Source organism: Tupaia chinensis, unplaced genomic scaffold, assembly GCF_000334495.1.
Source record: "Tupaia chinensis unplaced genomic scaffold, TupChi_1.0 Scaffold000160_1, whole genome shotgun sequence".
In the NCBI taxonomy this organism is placed as follows: domain Eukaryota; kingdom Metazoa; phylum Chordata; class Mammalia; order Scandentia; family Tupaiidae; genus Tupaia; species Tupaia belangeri.
The window spans coordinates 1,083,518-1,090,052 of NW_006159631.1; the positions used below are offsets into that span (position 1 = coordinate 1,083,518).

General features: G+C 40.0%; 1 pseudogene; it reads left to right on the plus strand.

Moving 5' to 3' along the window:
* Positions 1 to 5,091: 5,091 nt before the first annotated feature.
* Positions 5,092 to 5,549, plus strand: LOC106734615 (40S ribosomal protein S18 pseudogene; annotated as a pseudogene).
* The last annotated feature ends 986 nt before the right edge of the window (positions 5,550 to 6,535 follow it).

Consider the following 6,535-nt stretch of genomic DNA (forward strand, 5'->3'; position numbering starts at 1 on the left):
TTTTTTTAAAAAAATGTTGTCATTTGTTCTTATGGTATTGTATCTATTCATTGCCTAATCCAAAGGTATAAAGACTTACTCCTTTGTTTTCTTCTATGTTTTATAGTTATAGCTATAGTTTTCAACTAAAAACCTTTGGTGCTTTTTGAGTTGATTTTTTTTTTTCTTTAGAGAGAGGTTTTTGCAATTGAGCTCTTGTGCTCACCAGAGAAACAGAAAGAAACAGAGAGATAGAAAGCAAGAAATCACCACCCCTCCCAGGGGATGGCCACACTGCAGTCCCTTCTCTTCCATTCTTCTCTCAGGAATTGGGGCACACATGTACATGCACCTGGTGTGAGTTTTAAGTCCCCAGGGTCTGGAACTCAAACCGTGGTAGACTATGTGGGAGTCCAGTGATGTAACTATTACATCATCTGCTGATCCCAAGTTGATGTTTTTGTATGTCATGAGGTCGGGGTTCAATTTCATTGTTTTGCATGTGACTATTCAGTTGTCTAGCACTACCTGTTGATTAAACTATTCTCTCTCTATTGAATGTTCTTGGCACTCTTGTTGAAAATCAGTTGATCAGCTCTTCTCGTTAGCAGCCTGCGCTTGAAAATGGTTAGCTATTCACTTGACCCAGAGAACCCCACAAAGTCATACAAGTCTAGAGGTTCAAATCTTTGTGTTTACTTTAAGAACACTCATGAAACTGCCCAGGCCATCAAGGGTATGTATATCCAAAAAGCCACCAAATATCTGAAGGGTGTCACTTAGCAGAAGCAGTGTGTGCCATTCTGTCGTTACAATGGCGGAGTTGGTAGATGTCCCCAGGCTAAACAGTGGGTCTGGACACAAGGTCAGTGGCCCAAAAAGAGTGCTGAATTTTTGCCGCACATGCTTAAAAATGCAGAGAGTAATGTTGAACTTAAGGGGTTAGAGTATATTCTCTCTGGTCATTGAGCACATTCAGGTGAACAAGGCACCCAAGATGCGCTGTCTACGTACAGAGTTCATGGGCAGATTAACCCATACATGAGCTCCCCCTGCCATATCGAGATTATCCTCACTGAAAAGGAGCAAATTGTTTCTAAATCAGAAGAGGAAGTCACACTGAAGAAAAAGATATCCCAGAAGAAACAAAAACTTATGGCACGGGAATAAAGTCAGCGAAAAAATAAATGTAGTTAAAAGAAGAAAAAAAGAAAAAAAAATGAGTTGATCATAATTGTGAAGATTTATTTCTGAATTCTCACTTCTATACCATTGATCCATAAGCCTTTCCCTAAGGCCAATATCACATAGACTTGATTATCATGTTTCGCAAAAAGAAAAAAAAAAGACATCCACACCCTAATCCGTGGAACCACAAATTGCCTTCTAAGGCAAATAAAGGACTTTGCCAATAAGATCAGGTCAAGATCTTTAGACAGGAAATTTTCCTGGATTATCAAGGTGGTCTTAATGTGATCAGGGTCTGTTAACAGGGAGGCAGGAGACTGCAGATGGTGTGATGGTTAAATCGCTGTACTCTCACATAGTTGACCATGGTTCAAGTCCCAGTCCTGGTGGCTTAAAACTCACACTGGGCATGTGTGCATGTGTGCCCAAAATCAAGAGAGGAGAATGAAGAAGGGATTGTGGAGTGGCCACCCCCCTGGGAGATGATTTCTTGCTTTCTGTCTCTCTGTCTCTCTCTGTCTTTCTGGTAAGTGCACACATTCTGTAGCAAAAATCTCTCTCTCTAAGAAAAAAGAGGGAGGCAGATGGAGTCAGTGTAAAAAGTGCTGTGGCAGACGACAAAAGAAGGACTAGAAGATGATACACTACTGGTTTTGAATATGGAGGATGTGGCCACAAGCTGAGGAATGCAGGCAGCCTCTAGAATCTAAAAAAGGGGGAAAAAAAAAGTTCCCCTTAGAGCCCCAAGAAGGAATGCAGTCCTGCCAAACAATTTTAGACAACAACCTCCAGAACCATAAAACAATGCATTTACACCATTATGTATTATAGTAACTGTGAGTTCTCCAACTTTGTCTTTCTTTTTAAAATTGCTTTAGCTATGCTACATTAACCTTCCCAGACCTCTCTTTTTTAAGTCAATCCTCTGTCCAAACACTTATAATGATTTCCTAACACTTAAAAAAAACAACAAACACTTCACTCAAGCATCTTTTCTAACTTAGCCATGGTCTACCTTTTCAACCACGTCTCTGTTCTTCCTATTTCTTCAAAATATAAACTAACCAAACTTCTTCACCACTGGACACCCCCATACTCTTATAGCTCTATAACTTTGATCATGCTCTTCTCTTTATCTGGACTGCTCTCCAACTTTTCCAATGAGCTTCAACCTCCTTTATGAAATCGCCCACTTGACATTTCTATGTTTCTAATTTTCATTTCAAACATAACTTATCCCAAAAATCTTTGATTTCTCTACCAAATCTTTTCCTCTTTTAGTCTTTTTTATCTTAGTAAGCAATGTTAACATTTTTTTCAAGCCAAAAACTCAGGAGTTACATTTGCTTTTTTGTTTGCTTGTTTGTTACAGGGTATATACCTATGGGGGGGGGGAAGACAGTGAAAACTCGCCCCCCATGGGAGATGGCCATGCTGAAATCCTTCTCTATTTTCCCATCAAACCTTTGGGCACATATACAGATATGCCTAGTGTGTTTTAAAGTCTTTGGGTCCAAGATTCCAAACATAGTGGTTTGAATATGAGATATGAAATACAGCTGCCTTAACCTCCATGCCACTTTCTGGCACTCTCTGATTCTTCTCACTCCCTCATATCTCATATCCAATACGATCTGAGTGATCTATTTAAAGAATATATTCCACATCTATTCACTTTTACCCATTTCCTTTGATTATCACCAGCTATGGTTTTAACATATCCCCCCAAAATTCATGTGTTGAAATTTGGTTGCCATTGTGATGGTATTAAGAGAGTGAAAACTTAATCAAACTATGGTATTAAGGAGTGGGGCTTTTGGGAGGTAATTAGAATTAGATAAGTTTACCCGGTGGTCCTCCCACAAGTAAATATTAGTGACTTTATAAAATGGGAGAGAGAGACTCGAGTTAAAACATACTCTAGTCCTATCACCATGTGATGCTCTTGTGCTGCCTCTGAACTCTGCAGACTCTTCACTGGCAAGAAGGCCCTCACCAGATGTGGCACCTCAACCTTGGACCTCCAGAACCATCATCTCATTAAATTATCCAGTCTGTACCATTTAGTTATAGCAAGGACAACAACAAATGGAATAATATACCACTCTAGCTTACCCCATCATATTTTGTCACCTAGACAGCTACAGTAGCCACCTGTCTGTTCTCTTCCATAAATCATGCTCCTCATGGAAACAAATGTAATATTTTAAAAATACAAAACAGATCATGCCATGCCTCTCTAACAGCTTCTCATTTCTATTCAAGTAAAATCAAAATTTCCTATCATGGCTTGCAAGGTTCCACACAATCTCACTGATCCTAGTTCACCCCTCCAAACTCAATGTTTACTGTCCATTTTTCTCGGTATGCTATAGCCATACCATCTTCTTATTCTTCAAACACACTGAGATAATTTCTGTCTCAAGGAATTTACAGCACAGTTAAAACTGTCTTATAATTCTATTAATATGTCAGATTCTTCTGTAACATTCAAGTATCCAACCTAAATATAACTTCCTCAGAGGGTCCTGACCTGGTCATAGTAGACATGCCTTTACTCTTGTATCCAGAATACACAAAGAACTTTCAAACTAACAATATAAAATACATACAACCCAAATAAAAGTAGGCAAAAATATTTGAACATACACTTTTCTAAAGATGATGTAAAAGTGACAAATAAGCCCATCAAAAGTTGTCTATATTATTATCCATCAGAAAAATGCAAATAAAAATCACAATGAGATATCACATATCTGACAGAATGCCTAAAATATTAAAATTAACAATAATGGCAAATGCTTGTGAGGATGTGGATTAATTGGATCACTCGTATATTATTACTGAAATGTAAAATGGGAATGTCACCCTGGAAAACAGATTGTCAGTTCCTTATAGAGTTAAATATCCCATTACTGCCATAGTCCAAAAAAATCTCATGATTAAAGATATGTTCGATAAAGAATGAGAACTATGTTCATACAAAAGCTTCTACATGGGTGCTCATAGTGGTTTTATTTATAAGAAACAATAGCTAGATACAACCTTAATTTCCTTTAACAATGAATTTTGAACAAACTGTGATACATTCATATCAAGAATACTACTCAGCAATAAAACCAATAGTACTGATAGACTCAACAACCAAGATGAATCTCCAGGGGATGGGGTTAGGATAAATACATATATACAGATCAGTGAGTGCCAGTGATTAGGTGTGGTGATGGTGTAATTACTCAAATTTCTAATTATGGTGATAGTTACACTTATCTATACATGTCAAAAATTCATATAACTATACACCAAAAAGTCCATTTTTTTTTGAGAGATTTAAGCTATAGGGCACATGTGCTCACCAGAAAGAGAGAGAGAAAGAGAGAAATCACTCCCCAGGGGGAATGGCCACACTGCAATCCCTTCTCCTCTATTCTCCTCTCAGGATCTTGGGCACACACGCACATGCACCCAGTGTAAGTTTAAGCCACTGGGTCTGGGACTCGAACCATGGTTGACTACATGGGAATCGAACAATATAGCCATTAGGCCAACTGCTGGTCCCACTCAAAATTCAATTTTGCAGTAATACTTAAAAAAAAAAAAACCTACAATCGGTCCAGGAACCCAGATTCTTCCATTTCCAGCTCTCTCCTCTGCCATTATCTCCAGCATCTGAGCAGCAGAAGCAGCTAGAAAAAACTACTGAGGCCAGAGATCACCTTGGGACCTCCACTATCTCCAGGCCTTTTCCAAGTGTCCAGATCTTCCCTTTTTCAGCTCCCTCCTCTCCCATTATCCCTGGCAGGGTGGCTGCCAGTGAGAACACTGAATCAGGAGATTGTTTTAGACATCTAACTGCCTTTTGCCCATTTAAGAACACTTTCAGGCTCTTCCACAGGCCTGCACACCACTGCTTGTGCCGCCACCATGTCTCTAGTAATCCTTGAGAAGTTCCAGCATATTTTGCAAGTACTCAATACCAACATCAATGGGCGGTGGAAAATAGCCTTAGCCATCACTGCCATTAAAGCTGTGGGGCAAAGATATGCTCTGTGGTGCTGAGGAAAGCAGACATTGACCTCACCAAGAGGGCAGGAGAGCTCACTGAGGATGAGGCAGAATGTGTCATCACTATTATACAGAATCCATGCCAGTACAAGATTCCAGATTGGTTCTTGAACATGCAGAAAGATGTAAAGGATGGAAAATACAGCCAGGTCCTGGCCAATGGTCTGGACAACAAGCTGCGTGAAGACCTGGAGAGACTGAAGAAGATACGGGCCCATAGAGGGCTGCACCACTTCTGGGGCCTTCGGGTCTGAGGCCAGTACACTAAGACAACTGGCCATCATGGCAGTACCGTGGGTGTGTCCAAGAAGAAATAAGTCTGTAGGCCTTGTCTGTTAATAAATAATTTATTTACCAAAAAACAAAAAAGAAAGAGAGAGAACACTTTCAGACTTTATAGTTTCCTGAAGTGCATGGCACGTGTACTTTTTCCTCACATGGTGCACATACTTTCTTCCTTAGCCGAAACCCTGCAGCTCACTCCCAGGTGCACCTGTTTTCAAGAAACTAGGAGGCTATTGGAATATCCATTTCCAGTGACAATAGTGCAGGTTGCAGGGTGAGAATCAGGGAGACAAGCAGCAGAGAGATCATGGTTCACCTTCTCCCACATGATTTTGAACTCTCAGAATTAACTCCAACAAATTAGGATGAAACATATAATCTATCAGATGTCCAGTGCAGAGGCACAAGAAATAAATACGAGAAACCAACCAACCAAACAAAAATCCTCTTCCACAAGGAAAAAGAACAATTTCTTATTATCTACAAACAATACAATGGAACTCATGGAAATATCAGAAAAACAATTCAGATTATTTATAGTGACAAAAATAACTGAGATGCAAGAGAAAAGGGAAAACAAACCACAGAAGATTCAAGAGAAAAGAGACAACAAGCTCCAGGAGATGAAGGACTCCTTCCTCGATTTGAAAGAAGAAACAGACACCATGAAAGAATCAAATGAAACTATTACAGGTGAAGGCTATAATACAGGAAACCAAAATCTCCCTCAAAAGTATTAAAAGCAGGGACCAGCAGTTGACGCAATGGCTATGTTGCTGGACTCCCACGTAGTTGACTGCGGTTTGAGTCCTGGACCCGGTGGTTTAAAACTCACGCTGGGCACGTGTGCGTGCCTGCCAAACATCCCGAGAGGAGAATGAAGGAGAAAGGATTGCAGCGCTGCCATCCCCCCTGGGGGGTGATTTCTTGCTTTCTGTCTCTCTGTCTCTCTCTGTCTGTCTGGCGAGTGCACGCGCCTTATAGCAAAAACCTCTTAAAAAAAGTATTAAAAGCAGAT